The sequence below is a fragment of the Papio anubis genome, chromosome 3 (genome assembly GCF_008728515.1).
Source record: "Papio anubis isolate 15944 chromosome 3, Panubis1.0, whole genome shotgun sequence".
Lineage (NCBI taxonomy): Eukaryota > Metazoa > Chordata > Mammalia > Primates > Cercopithecidae > Papio > Papio anubis.
Window position 1 is genome coordinate 110,092,538 of NC_044978.1, and position 15,967 is coordinate 110,108,504.

Sequence of the window (15,967 nt, forward strand, 5' to 3'; positions counted from 1 at the left end):
CTTATCACATTTCCTTTCTAGAATTACAGAATTCTACCCAGAGAGTAAGATTATATAAGTTTATTTATATTCATATATCTTATTTCTGCTTTATTTACAAGTAAATGTACTTTTAAGGTAGTGTTTTAACAAAGTTATAATCACACAGTTTTTCATTTTTGACTGATTTGAAGAGTGTCCTAAGCAGTTTATTAAGAAAAATACTTGCCATTAGTTTAATGAATGCATAAAATTTATAAATAAAATACTATTCCAAAGCTTATACTTAAAATATTCCTACATGCTGGTATAATATTTCCCAGCTTCAGACACTATTGAATTATTTCTTCAGGTATCTATCATCATATTTTTGAAATTTTTCTATCATTTCTTGATTTCATAAACTAAAATTATTGAACCATTCTCAATGATGTATAATGATATTTTAGGTTTCATTTCTTTATGCCCAGGCTCACACATATCTTCTTTCCCCCCACATGATCAAATGTGATTATACCTCACATATTGTTAAGTTTATATCATTTTTATATAATTATGATTATGTTCTTATTGTTCACAGATAGAAGCCACATACTCTAGTATAATTTCATTTCCATCCTTTCTTAATAGTTTTTGCACCCAATGACTGCCTTGCTTTCATTTGCTTAAGTTTTCTTTTTTTCTTCTGAGACAAAGTCTTGCTCTTGTCGCCAGGATGGAGTGCAGTGGCGCCATCTCAGCTCACTGCAGCTCCCGCCTCCCGCGTTCAAGTGATTCTCCTCCCTCAGTCTCTCAGTAGCTGGGATTATAGGCATGTGCCACCATGCCCAGCCTTGCCTAAGTTTTTCAGTACCCATTTTTTCCTAAATTTTTCAACAGAATTCTAAATCTCTTCTCAATGTTAAGCGCATCATGGAATCTATCCTTCCATATTTGATCATGTGGCTATTCCTCTATGAGTCCTCTGTCCTTTGGCTCCTATACATGTGGCTAGAACACTGCCAGCTGCAGAGCTGGCATCCTCACTCACACTTCCTTTTAATATCATTCTGGAAAATTCTTTAGTCTTTATCTTGTATTTAGTCCTTTTTTTGCTTCATTAATTTATTTCTTTTTTATGTGAAATGTATTCTGCATTAGCTTTCTGGAAGGAAGGATACAGGGAAATTAAATATTTTGCACCTCTGGAAGTGTTTGCAATCTTTCTTATTTCTGTTTGTTAATTTATTAGACTGTGAATTTGTCAGGACTTCTTAACAAACTGCCTCAAACTGAGTAGTTTGAACAGCAGAAATTGATTGTCACACAGTTTTGGAGGCTAGAAATCCAAGATCATTGTGTCTAGGGGGTTGGTTCCACTTCAGGTGTCTTAGAGGTTGTAAGGAAGAAAAGCCTTCGTGCCTCTCGCCTAGCTTCCAGTGGTATGATGATCTTCTTTGGTATTTCTTGGCTTATAGAAGCATCTCTTAGCCTCTGCCTTCATCTCTTTATGATGTTCTCTCTATATGTGTGTCTATGTCCAAGTCTCCGTTTTTTATAAAAGCATGATATTGGACTAGAGGCCCATCCTATTTCACTATAATCTCACCTAACTAATTTAGTGGCCAAGACCCTTGGGTCCCTGGAGGTTCACTGAAAGACAATGATATGAATTAGATTGATTAATATGGGAAAAGACATACAAATTTAAATAACATTATATGTATAGTAGCCTTAAAAATAAAGACCTGAAGATGCAGAGGAAATTGTCCATTTTTATGCTGTGTTCAACAAAGTTTGGACAGCCATGTAGAAATATGATTAGATACAAAGGATATTATCTAATGTTAATAGATAGGTTAATTGATTAATAGATTTAGTGGGGAAACCCAGTAAAACTTGTCTGTCTAGATTTTTCTTGGCCTGTCTGAGCATGCATTTCTTTTTTTCTGGGTATGGGACAGGGCCTCTCTCATAGTCAAACCAGGTAGGTCAGATAATTTCTTTATGCCCAGTTTTTACATGGACTACTTATAGGTTTCATGGCTGGCTTTTGGGAAAAGAGGTTCTGGTTTCTATGACCCACCTTGGAGACAGAAATTCTAGTTTCTTGGCTACTCTTTTGGTAGAATGGAATTGAGAGACAGGAGGACAAGGGAAGATTACAGAAAAAAATTGCTTCTACGGGCTGTTGCTGATGCCTTCTTTTTGGGGTATCGTTTTCTGAACTCCAGTGCTAATTATGTGAACGTTGACCCTATTTCCAAAAACGATTATGTCATGAGGCACTGGGAGTTAGGACTAAGGACTTCAACATATACATTTTAAGGATGATGCATTTCAACCCATAAAATGGACTATACAGTTTTTGTTTATAAATTATTTTACTTCAGGTGATTAAAGTCACTTTTGCATCATAGACTATACTTTAGCATTGTTGAATGTTTTAATGCTACTTGGGTCCTGGGAACTTGTATATGTGTAACATATTTACCTCATCTTTTCTTTTTCCTTTTTTTTTTGATTTTTCTTTAATTCTTTAGGTATTCTGAAATTTTTGAACGGCATGCTCACTACATTATTGTGTTAATGAAGTCTCTAAATCAGCCCAAATTGACATAACACTTGTGGTTCAAGAAGGCAAAGAGAACCTGCATGAAAGAGATATGTGTGTATGCACATGCATATTTACATGCTTACATACACATATAAAGAGATTTCTATGATTCAAGGACCTGGATAAGTTAAGTTCACAATCCATAGGAAAGATGAGCTCATCTACTGAAGGAATTACTTCTCTCTCTCGCTGATTCAATCAGGCCCACCCAGATAAACAAAAATACTGTAATCTTTCTTACTTAATATCAACCGATTAGGGGCTTTACTTGCATCTCCGAAACACTATCATAGCAATATCTAAATTAGAGTTTTATTGAATAGTTGGGACTGACATTACCAAAGTCAATCTGAATATCAAACATACCATCAAATCATTAAATAAAATTGTCTTCATTTCAGAAATTTTCTGGAAATATTTACACTGTACATTTCTCCCCAATCTTTCTTTTCTTTTCTTTTTTGTGGACGTACTGCAATATCAAGTCAACGTGTGGAGGCATGAAGTAGGTGGAGCAACTTTCTAGTCCATCTTCTAGTTCCAAAAGTCCATTTAATATGTTGTCTCAGATAAGGAATGAATCACACATTAAACTGACAAAAACAGATACCACAGTTGATCTTAGCAAAAAGACCAAGAAGTGATCCTCAATATTTCTTTATTTTATTTCTTCTCTTTTGGAAACATTATGAGACACCTGTTAAACCTGTTAAATACTTGGCTTGATCTCTCCTTTGAAATTTTTTTGTTTTTCTATTTTTTTGTATTTTGACTTTTTATTATATTTTCTATTATATTACATAATTTAATATTTTAGCAATTGAAGAAACATTCCATTTTATTTATAATTCACCATATTTTAATTACTTGATTTCTAAATTGTATTTTCATATACATTCAATAGTGGATCTAAATACTCTGAGGGCATGTTGGTTAACCCTGAGTGTCAACTTGATTGGATTGGAGGATGCAAAGTATTGTTCCTGGGTGTATCTGTGAGGGCGTTGCCAAAGCAGATTAACATTTGAGTCAGTAGACTGGGAAAGGCAGACCCACTTTTAATGTGGGTGGAAACAATATAATCAGCTGTCAATGTGGCCAGAATACAAAGCAGGGTGAAGTATGTGAAAATATGAGCCTGGCTTAGCCTGCCAGCCTACATCTTTCTCCCATTCTGAATGCTTCCTGCCCTTGTACATCAGACTGCAAGTTCTTCAGCTTTGGAACTTGAACAGGTTTCTTTGCTCCTCAGCTTGCAGACATCTGATTGTGGGACCTTGTGATTGCTTGAGTCAATACTCCTTAATAAACTCCCTTTTATATATACCTCTATCTTATTAGTTCTGTCCCTCTAGAGAACCCTGACTAATACAGATTTTGGTACCAAGAGTGGTGCTAGTGGAAAACGATGTTAAGAATAAAGTCCTTTCATTGGTTTTGAGGTTTCTGGAGTTGGCTGCTTAATATGATTAGACCCCCAAATGCTAAGGAATCTACTTCTAATAGTACGGAGAACACCGATCGTCCTTGGTGTGAAGTGTTCAGAGAGTTATGAAAAATAAATGTATTTGACACTCTTGATTCACCACTCATGAGAAGCAAGGAGTTTTGTTACTCTATGCATAATACCTTTGACAATATGTGGAGAACCAAGGACCATAATGAACCTGGTTGGTTGCTCCTAAGTTCACTGACAAAGTGATGAAAGAAAATGATGAATTCAGGGATTTTAACTCCCTGCTTCAGAAGCAGAAATAGAGCCTGAAATCTTCTAATCTAATCTAATCTACTAAGATTTCCCTGAGTGACAGTCTTATCTCCTATAGAGAAAGAGCTGAAATTGTGGAAAAACAGACACAAGCTCTTATCATGAGAGTGGCTGACCTGCAACAAAAGGTGCATGCACAGGCTCACCAGGTGTCTACTGTTAAAGTGAGGGCATTGACTAGAAAAGAATAGGAACCTGCAACTTGGAATGGGGATGTGCGGGAGGACCCTGATGAACCTGGAGACACAGAGCTTGTAAACTCTTATGAACCTTTTTTTTTTTTTTTTCCTCCCCCAGAAGAAACAACTTGCACATTCCCAGTAGTGGCAACATCTCCTCCCGGACCCATGCTGCCATCAGTCGCTCTATATTTGTCTGAGAAGATAAACCTTGTGCTGCCTCAGTCAACAGTGATGGCTTCTCCTGAGGCAGTTGCCAGGCAAGACAATGTTGATTCTCCTCAGGGCCCACCCCAACAACGCGGCTTGCTTCTAGAACTATAACTAGAGTAAAGTCTCAGCAAGACTCTAGAGATGAGGTTCAGAGTTTGTTCCATAAGGAGTTGTGCTACACTCCAAAAGAACTGCTTGAGTTTTCTAATTTATATAAGCAGAAATCTGGAAAACAGGCATGAGAAAGTATATTAAGGGTGTGGGATAATGGTTGAAGGAACATGGAATTGGATAAAGCTGAATCTATTGATTTGGGGCCACTAAACACAGATACTCCATTTAATGTTGCAGCTTGGGGAGTTAGAAAAGGTTCTAATAGTGTATTTGGTTGGTTAGCTTAAATATTAATTAAAAGATGGCCCACTGTGAGCAAGCTGGAAATGCCTGATTCCCCTTGGTTTAATGTAGAAGAAGAAACCCAAAGGCTTAGGGAGATTGGGATGCTGGAGTGGATCAGTCACTTTAGACCTACTCATCCCAGCTGGGAGAGTCCAGAAGATATACCCTTGATCAGTACTCTGGAAACCATATTTGTGAGGCAGCACCTGCATCCTTGAAGAGCTCTGAGATTCCTCTTTTCTGCATGCCAGATCTTACAGTAAAAACTGCAGTTACTCAACTATACAATTCAAATGCAATGGGAATAATTGGGCCCCAAGGTGACAGGGGCCAAGTGGTGGCACTCACCCATCAAAGGCAATGTGGTCATAGCTACCATAATGGACAACAGAGACCAAGCAGCAATCAGAAGAGCCTGACTCCTGCAGAACTCTGGCACTGGCTAATTAATCACGGTGCTCCTATAAGTGAAATTGATAGGGAGCCTACTGCATTCTTATTTAATTTATATAAGCAGAAAACTTCCAGGTCGAGTGCACAAAAGACTAATTTGATTTATAATAACAGAGAATCATGGCCCCTCATCAATTTCCAGACCTGAACCAGTTTACAGACCCAGACTCCCTTGAATGAAGGGGGGTCAGCATCCCCTTGAGAAAGAACCTCACTACACTACCGACAATTTATGCTGTTTTTCTTTCTCTCATCTTTCCCCAAGGAGACCTATGGCCTTTTGCCAGCATGACTTCAATAGGCACAGGGAAATGATCAGACATTTCAGGGACTACTGGACACTGGCTCTGAGCTGATGTTGATTCCAGGGGACCCAAAATGTCATTGTGATCCTTCAGTTAAAATAGGGGCTTATGGAGGTCAGGTAATTAATGGAGTTTTAGCTTAGGTCTGACTTACAGTGGGTCCAGTGGGTTCCTAGACTCATCCTGTGGTCACTTCCTGAGTGCCATAATTCATAACTGGCATAGACACAGTAAGCAGCTGGCAGAACCCCTAATTGACTCCCTCACTGGTAGGGCGAGGACTGCTATGGTGGGAAAGGCCAAATGGAAGCCATTAGAGTTGTCTGTACCTAGAAAAATAGTGACTCAAAAACAATATCACATCCCTGGAGGGTTTGTAGAGATTAGTGCAACCATAAAGGAATTGAAAGATGCAGTAGTGGTTATTCCCACCACATCCCAATTCAACTCTCCTATTTGGACTATGCAGTAGACAGACGGATCTTGAAGAACGATAGTGGATTATCCTAAGCTTAACCAAGTGGTGACTCCAATTACAGCTGCTGTACCAAATGTGGTTTCATTGCTTGAGCACATTAATACATCTCCTGGTACCTAGTATACAGCCATTGATTTGGCAAATTCTGTTTTCTCCATTCCTGTCCATAAGGCTCAACAGAAGCAATTTGCCTTCAGCTGGCAAGGCCAGCAATATACCTTTACGGTCCTACCTCAGAGGTATATTATCTCTCTGGCCTTGTGTCATAATCTTTCTCAGAGAGACCTGATTACTTTTCCCTTCCACAAGATATCACACTAGTCCATTATATTTATGACATTATACAGATTGGATCCAGTGACTGAGAAGTAGCAAACACACTGGACTTATTGGTGAGACATTTGTGTGCCAGAGGATGGGAAATAAATTTGACTAAAATTCAGGGAACTTCTAACTCAGTAAATTTCCAGGGTTCCAGTGGTGTGGGGCCTGTTGAGATATTACTTCTAAGGTGAAATATAAGTTGCTGTATTTGGCCCCTCCTACAACCAAGAAAGAAGCACGATGCCTAGTGGCCCTACTCGGATTTTGGAGACAACGCATTCCTCATTTGGGTGTGTTACTCTGGCCCATTTATCTAGTGACCCAAAAGGCTGCCAGTTTTGAGTGGGGTCCAGAACAGGAAAAGGCTCTGCAACAGGTCTAGGCTGCTGTGCAAGGTGATCTGCCACTTGGGTCATATGACCCAGCATATACAATGGTGCTTGAAGTATCAGTGGTAGATGGAGATGTTGTTTGGAGCCTTTGGCAGGCCGCCATAGGTGAATTACAGTGGAGGCCTCTAGGATTTTGGAGCAAGGACTTGCCATCTTCTGCAGATAACTATTCTCCTTTGATAGACAGCTTTTAGCCTATTACTGGGTTTTGGTGGAAACTGAATGTTTAACTATGGTCATCAAGTCACCATGAGACCTGAACTGCCTATCACAAACTGGGTGCTTTCTGACCCATCTAGCCATAAAGTAGGGTGTGCACCTCAGCATTCCATCATCAAATGGAAGTGGTATATGTGTGATCGAGCTCAAGCAGGTCCTGAAGGCACAAGTAAGTTACATGATGAAGTGACCCAAATACCCATGGTCTCCACTCCTGCCATCCTGCCTTCTCTCCCCAAGCCTGCACTGATGGCCTCATGGGGAGTTTCCTATGATCAGTTGACAGAAGAAGAGAAGGCTAGGGCCTGGTTCACAGATGGTTCTGCATGATATGCAGGCACTCCCCCACCCCGAAAGTGGACAGTTGCAGCACTGTAGCCCCTTTCTAGGATATCCCTGAAGGACAGTGGTGAAGGGAAATCTTGCCCTTGGGCAGAACTTGGAGCAGTGCACCTGGTTGTGTACTTTGCATGGAAGAAGAAATGGTCAGATGTGCGATAATATACTGATTCATGGGCTATAGCCAATTAATGGTTTGGCTGGATGGTCAGGGACTTGGAAGAAGCATGACTGAAAAGTTGTTGACAAAGAAATTTGGGGAATAGGTATGTGGATGGACCTCTCTGAGTGGTCAAAAACTGTGAGATATTTGTATCCCATTTGAGTGATCACCAACAGGTGACCTCAGAAGAGGAGGATTTTAATAATCAAATGGATAGGATTACCTGTTCTGTGAACACCACTCAACCTCTTTCCCCAGCCACCCCTGTCATCGTCCAATGGGCCCATGAACAACGTGGCCATGGTGGCAGGGATGGAAGTTATGCATGGGCTCTGCAACATGGTCTTCCACTCAACAAGGCTTACTTGGTTATGGTCACTGGTGAGTGTGTGCAATTTGCCAGTGGCAGAGATCAACAATGAGGCCTTGATATGGCACCATTCCTCAGGGAGATCAGCCAGCTACCTGGTGGCAGGTTGATTATATTGGACCTCCTCCATCGTGGAAAAGGCAGCACTTTGTCCTCACTGATACACAATTATTTGGCATATAGGTTCACCTATTCCGCCTGCAATGCTTCTGCTAAGACTTCTATCAGTGGAAAAGGCAGCACTTTGTCCTCACTGATACACAATTATTTGGCATATAGGTTCACCTATTCCACCTGCAATGCTTCTGCTAAGACTTCTATCAGTGGACTCATGGAATGCCTCATCTGCTGTCATGGTATTTCATGCAGTATTGCCTCTGACCAAGCCACTCCCTTTATGGCTAAAGAAGTTTAGCAGTGGGCTCGTGCTTATGGAATTCACTGGATTTACCATGTTCCCCATCATCCTGAAGGAGCTGGATTGATTAATGGTGCTGAATGGATTGATGAATTGCTGAATGGTGGAATGGCCTTTTGAAGTCAAAATTACAACACCAACTATGTGACAATAATTTGCAGGGCTGGGGCAAAGTTTTTCAGAAGGCCGTGTATGCTCTGAACCAGCATCCAATACATAGTTCTCTTTCTTCCATGGCCAGGATTCATGGGTCCAGGTATGAAGGGGTGGAAATGGAACTGGCCTAGAGATCTTAATTCCATAGGGAGTAACCCTGCCACCAGGAGGTGCAACAACGATTCCATTAAACTGGAAATTAAGAATGTAACCTGGACACTTTGGACTCCTCCTAACTTTAAGCCAACAGGCTAAGAAAGGAGTTACAGTGTTGGCTAGGGTGATTAATACAGACTGTCAAGATGAAATCAGAGACTGGCACAGTGGCTCACACCTGTAATCCCAACATTTTTGGAGGCTAAGGCGGTCAGATCACCTGAGGTCAGGAGTTCGAGGCTAGCCTCACCAACATGGGGAAACCCTGTCTCTACTAAAAATACAAAAAAATTAGCTGGGCATGGTGGTGGGGGCCCATAATCCCAGCTACTTGGGAGGCTGAGTCACGAGTTCTCTTGAACCCAGGAAGCAGAGGTTGCAGTGAGTCAAGATTGTGCTACTGCACTCCAGCCTCGGTGACAGAGCAAGACTCTATTTAAAAAAAAAAAAAAAAAAAAAGATGAAATCAGTCTGCTATTCGACATCAGAGGTAAGGAAGAGTATGTATGGAATACAGGAGATTCATTAGGGAGTCTCTTAGTATTACTACGCCCTGTGATTAAGGTCATTGGGAAACCACAACAGCCCAATCCAAGCAAGACTACAAATGGCCCAGACCTTTCAGGAATAAAAGTTTGGGTCACTCCACCGGGAAAAAAAAAAAAAAAAAAAAAAAAAAAAAAAAAAGCAAAAAAACACGACCTTCTGAGGTGCTTGCTAAAGGCAAAGGGAATACAGAACGGGTAGTCGAAGAAGGTAGTCATCAATACCAGCTATAATCCATGAGACCAGCTACAGAAATAAGGACTGTAATTGCCATGAGTATTTCCTCCTCCTTTTGTTAAAAACATGTTTGTGTATGTATACATTTGTACTAAGAAAATATGTTCATTTTTTTCGTTTATCATGTGACATAAGATTTATTGACTTCATATCAGCATTTAAGTGTTGTCAACTTTATGTAATAGCACTTGGGTTGGTAATTGGTGTGTTTCCATTTGTACGAAGGATAGTTGTATTATGTTAGGTATAATTATGACCTTATTATTATCTTTCTTTGAAGATTATATATGATTTCAGGAGATGTGTATGGGTTCAAATTGACAAGGTTTGGAATGGTGATGGTTAATACTGTGTGTCAACTTGATTGGATTGAAGGATACATAGCATTGTTCCTGGCTGTGTCTCTGAGGGTATTGCCAAAGGAGATTAACATTTGAGTCAGTGGACTCGGAAAGGCAGAACCACCCTTAATAGGGGTAGGCACAATCTAACCAGTGTGGCCAGAATATAAAGCAGGCAGAAGAACATGCAAAGAGGAGACTGGCTTAGCCTCCCAGCCTACATCTTTCTCCCCTGCTGGATACTTCTTGCCCTTGAACATCACACTCCAAGTTCTTCGGCTTTGGGGTATGGACAGGCTTCCTTGCTCCTTAGCTTGCAGATGACCTATTGTGAGATCTTGTGATCGTGTGAGTTAATACTCCTTAATAAACTCCCTTTATATACACATCTATCCTATTAGTTCTCTCCCTCTAGAGAGCCCTGACTAATACAGAGGTTATTCTTGCTGTATATGATATATATTATATATCAATATAAATATACACAAATATATATTTGTTGTCTGTTTAAGAATATATTTAAAAGTTGACAGACACATAAAACTGTATTATTCTGTTAAGACTTGCATAATATAAGCTTTGGTATAAGACTTCCACATTAGATTGTTTTCCTAAGAACATCTGAATGCTCAGAATTTTGCCAATATTTAAGGAAGCACATCATGGACATGCAAAAATTTTTACTCTTCGTTCTTCACCACACCTAGTGTCTAGCAATCCTACCATTTCATTGGCACTCAGCCCTCCCTCATCACACCCTGTCTGCCTCCAGGTCCTTATTTCTAGAGATTTTTTTTCCTTGGCTAATCAATTTTCCTAGTAAAACAATTGTTCGGTCTTCTGCCTGAAGTTTATTAGTCTAGCTAACAATACTTTTGGAGCGTAGTGGGCAAGGAAATAAAGAGATCTCCCTTTTCATTATGCAGCTTTCATTTTATCTCTCTTTTTATCATATTGCTTTACTTCTGTCTTCTAATATACCTGACTATGATTCTAATCTCTCTGCCTCAAGTTTTCTATAAAATTTATATATTATAGGCTGCAGATGGAGCAAATACCACTTCATTATGGGAGAGAGAGAGAAAATGGTGGTGTCTTAGCTGTTTATAAAGATATATAACTAATTTATCTTCTTTATTTCCACACCCTCAGCCCCACTTTGAGAAGTTGGTGACTGCAATTGTTACGTATTCCTGAGATTATGCAACTTGAATTTTGTGCAAGATTCCCACCACTCCCAACATTAACACTTACATTTTAGCTTCTCTGCTCTGCTAAGCCAGGTACTGATGGTTTGTTGCTTTCCTTCCTTAAATATCATTGGTATTATTCATCTCCGGTCATCTCATCTTCTATTCTCACTGAACCTGTGTGTTTAAATAATTTTCCTTAATTATCTTTCTGCAAGTCTTTAAGAGCTGTTAGAAATAAACATGTGTGTTCAATTATCCAAATGTACCCAGACAAAGCATCTATTTGGATTTTATTTTCTAATCCAATTTCATGGAGTTTGTATTTTAGCGCTGATATTTATTTTCCTAATTGTATTGTGTCATTAACTCATGACATGAAGTCTTCTGCTGACATAGTCTGTGTTCACTGTTTACCAGCTCTGCTAACTCCATGTTCCCAGCTGATTTAGTTACAGAGCAGTTCTAGGATCACAAAAGAACAGTCTGAGATAGTGTACAGCATTGTCTAACTCTTTCTGCAGATATTGATGTAACATGGGCTGTTTAATGGTGTAATCTCCACTGTACAGTTACTATTGATCTCTTCCAGTGAGTCAATATGTACTTGGTTTATTCTGAAGTCATTGAGGAACAATTGAGGAAGACCAGAGATTTTGCAGTCAAATTATATCCTTTAGTGTATTACTAATATGCAAAAGAGCGATGTTTAATATTCCATACACTCTTCATTTAGCTGTCAAGGTAGGGTAATGGAGTTATCTGATAAGAATCATAAATCAAAATTAAGATTGGATGCTGTGTGGTCGTCGTTAACCTTGCTATTCATGTAACAATAAAAAGGCTGTTAAGAATAAGGCTCTGAAGCCAGACTACAAGTGTTACAATTCTGACTATGTCACTTACTTGTATGCAATTTTGGGCAAATTTCCTTATCTCTTGGGCTTTAATTTCTTCTTCTTTAACATGTAAATAATAGTGCCTCTCAGGTTAGGGGTTGGAGTGTGATGTCAGTAAGATGGCAGAATAGGAGGCTCCTGACTCTCCCTCCTCCCACAGACTCAGTAAATAAACATCTATACACGGATCAATTCCCTCTGAGAAAAAGCCACAGACTAGTTTGAGAGAGTCCTACACACAGTACAGCTGATAAAATATTCACAGCAAAAGATAGAAAAAGCTGATAAACGCTTGCATACAAAACCCACCTCAGACTCAGCACCTTGCAATTGGAAAAGAATCCTCAACTCCTAGCTTCTCCTTAAAGAGTGAAGAGTTTTGGCCGCACATGTAGAACCCCAACTTTTATGGATTTTACCAGGGGATCTGACTCTTAAATCACCCATCTCTAGAAGTGGAATGGACATGGCATTGTGAGTTTCCTCGATCCTCAGGGAACGAGGAGGTGGTTTTGAATGGGTATATTAACACTTCTCTTCTAGCAGCTCTTTCCCTCAGGATCAGTCCAGAGAGAATGCCCAGATCCCAATTTCCCTTTACTTGCACACTGTTCCAGCTGCTGCCCCTGGGTTGAACTTCTGGCTAGCTTACATCTGAGAGCCAATGGGGCAGATAAACAATAGACCTCCATACATCTGAATGAGAGTGTGGCTACTTCCCTCACCTTCTTCCCAGGTTTGCTGTAGCAAAAAATCAAGGGCTGCAGATTTTCTTTGGAAAGAGTGTGCACACATTGAGACTTGCAACTTTTGCAGCTCCCATCCTAAAGCCTGGCTCATGAATCAGCTAGCTCTGAGAGTTGATGTAGCTCTATATTCCTGAGTTTTCCTAGATCACAGAGACAAAGGCACGGTTTGGGTGCACTTCCAATAGCTATTCTCCCCAGGTCCAGAGTGTGTCGTGTGAATGAGAAAACAGGCATTTGCTTCAGATTATCTCTCTGGGTTAGTGCAGAATGAGTTATAATTAAACTCTAACTGTCGGTTATCTTTTTCCTGAAGACAGAAGGAACTAGAGCACACAAAGCACTCCAGTTTATCCAGCTGCATCTCAAGGGACTGGATTCTATCATGCTTGTCTCCACACACTGATAGGACTTGCCACATTCTAATCTCCTAGGGCAACTAAGAAAAATTGCAATGATTTGAACTAGCACAAAAATTTGAAAGTAACCTAGGATCTCTTGCAAGGATGATTAGTGAAGTCTATTTCTTACATGATGCCAAACTGACAAAACTGGGAGAAGTGATTATCTAACATGTGTAAACCAACATGGAGAGTCAACCAAAATGAAGAAACAGGGAAATATTTTCCAAATAAAAGAACAAGATAAATCCCCAGAAACCAAATCTAGTGAAATAAACATATGTGACTTACCCAACAGGTAATACAAAAAATAGTCATAAAGATACTGACTGAGGTCCAGAAAAAAAAGCATAAACAAACTGATGATAATTTTATCAAACATAAAGAAATACTAAACTGGACCAATCAAAATAATAGAGCTGAAGACGACAGTAACTGAACTGCAAAATTCATCAACGGTTCAACAGCAAACTAGATAAAGCAGAAGAAACACCAGTAAACTCAAAGAGAAATTCATTGGAAATAATCTAATCTGAGGAGCAAAATTTTAAAAAAAGAATTAAAAATAGTGAAGATAATTAAGGGATATTTGCAGTATACAGTCAAGGTAACAATGTATGCATTACCAAGGTAATCGAAGGAGAAAAAAGGGAAAAATGGACAGAAAGCTTGTTTTAAAAAAATAATGGCTGACAACTCTCAATCTCAGGGCAGGAAGTATAAAACAAAATCCAGGAAGCCCAGAGGATATCAAATGAGATGAATCCAGTGAGATCCACATTGAGACACATTATAATCAAATTGTCAAAAGTTAAAGACAAAGTATGTATTTTGAAAGTAGGAAGAGAAAAATGACTTGTTACAGATAAAGAAGCCCCTATTAGACTGTCAGCAGATTTTTTTGGCAGAAACCTTGCAGATCAAAAGGGAGTGGAATAATATATTCAAAGTGCTGAAAGAGAAAGAAATGCCAATAGAGAAGACTATACTCAGAAGTCCTGTTCTTTGGAAATTAAGGGGAGCAAAAGATTTTTTCAGATAAACAAAAGCTGAGGGAGTTTATCATTGTTAGATCTGCCTTATAAGAAATACTAGAGTGAGTTTTATGACCAAGTGGGATTTATCCCTGGGATGCAAGGTTGGTTTAACATGCCTGCCAAAATAATGTGATAAACCACATTAACAGACTGGAAGATGAAAACCATGTGATAATCTTAATAGATGCAGAAAAAGCATTTAATAAAGTTCAACTTCATGATAAAAACTCTCAAACATGTATAGAAAGAAATTTCCTCAATATATTAAAGGCCATTTATGAAAACCCTACAACTAATATAATCAATAGTAACAACAACAACAAAAAAACCCAATAGCTTTATCTCTAAGATCTCATTGGAAAACAACTTTGATTGTTTTTTATTATCTATTTCTATTTTCTCTAGCTGTTTCTACTCAGCATAGTGCTGGAAGTTTTAGCCAGATCAGTGAAGCAAGAGAAAGAAATAAAAGGCATCCAGATGAGGAAGGAAGATATTAAAGTCTCTCTGCTGACGACATAATCTAATATATAGAAAACTCTAACAACTCCACCAAAAAAACGTGTTAGAACTAATAAACAATAAAGTTGGATATGGTACAAAATCAAAATACAATACTCAGTAGTTTTCTATACACTAACAATTACTCTGAAAAAACAAACCAAGAAAGCAATCACATTTACAATAACAACAAAAATAAAAATCCTTAGAAATAAATTTAACTAAGGAGATAAAAAATCTCTAGACTGAAAAGTATTAAACATTGACAAAATAAATTGAAGAAGACACAAATATATAAAAGGATATTCCATGTCCATGGATTGATTGAAATAATTAATATTGTTAAAATGTCCACACTACCCAAAGTTGTCAACAGATTCAATGAACTCTGTAAGAACGCCCAAGGTATTTTTTCTCAGAAATAGAAAAAATAATCCTAAAATTTGTATATAAGCACATATGACTCCAAATGGCTGAAATAATCTTGAGAAAGACAAATAGAAGGTGAAAACATCATAGTTACTGAATTTAAATTATACTATAAACTTATAATAACCAAAACAACTTGGTATTGGCATAAAAATAGACACATATACCAATGGAACAGAATAGAGCACCCAGAAATAAACAAAAGCACATACTGTCAACTAATTTTTGAAAGAAATACCAAAAAGAGACAATGAGGATAAGATGGTCTCTCCAATAAATGGTGTTAGAAAAACTATGTAACCACATGCAAAAGAATGAAATGGGACTCTTCTTTTACACTATACACAAAAACCAACCTAACATGGGTTAAAGACCTAAGCATAGACCTGAAACCATAAAACTCTTAGGAGAATACATAAGGTTAAACCTCCTTGACATTGGCCTTGGCAATTTTTTTTTTTTTTTTGTATTTCATACAAAAAACACTTGAAACAAAAGAAAATTAAACAAATTGAACTATATCCAACTAAAAAGCTTCTACATAGCAAAACAATCAACAAAATGAAAATGTATCCTATGAAATGGGAGAAAATATTTGTGAACCATACAGCTGATAGGGGTTAATATCCAAAATATATAAGGATATTAAACACAAACCATCTCTGTAGCAAAAATACAAATAAATTGATTAAAAATTGTGCAACAAACCTGAATTGAGGTTTTTTGAAGACAA

At 38.4% G+C, this 15,967-nt stretch overlaps 1 non-coding gene across 1 annotated transcript; it reads right to left on the reverse strand.

The window, feature by feature from the left end:
- Nucleotides 1–3,023: 3,023 nt before the first annotated feature.
- On the reverse strand, nucleotides 3,024–3,220 carry LOC116274377. Its single transcript, XR_004183000.1, has one exon. It is a non-coding gene; the product is annotated as a U2 spliceosomal RNA (small nuclear RNA).
- Between the last annotated feature and the right edge of the window lie 12,747 nt (nucleotides 3,221–15,967).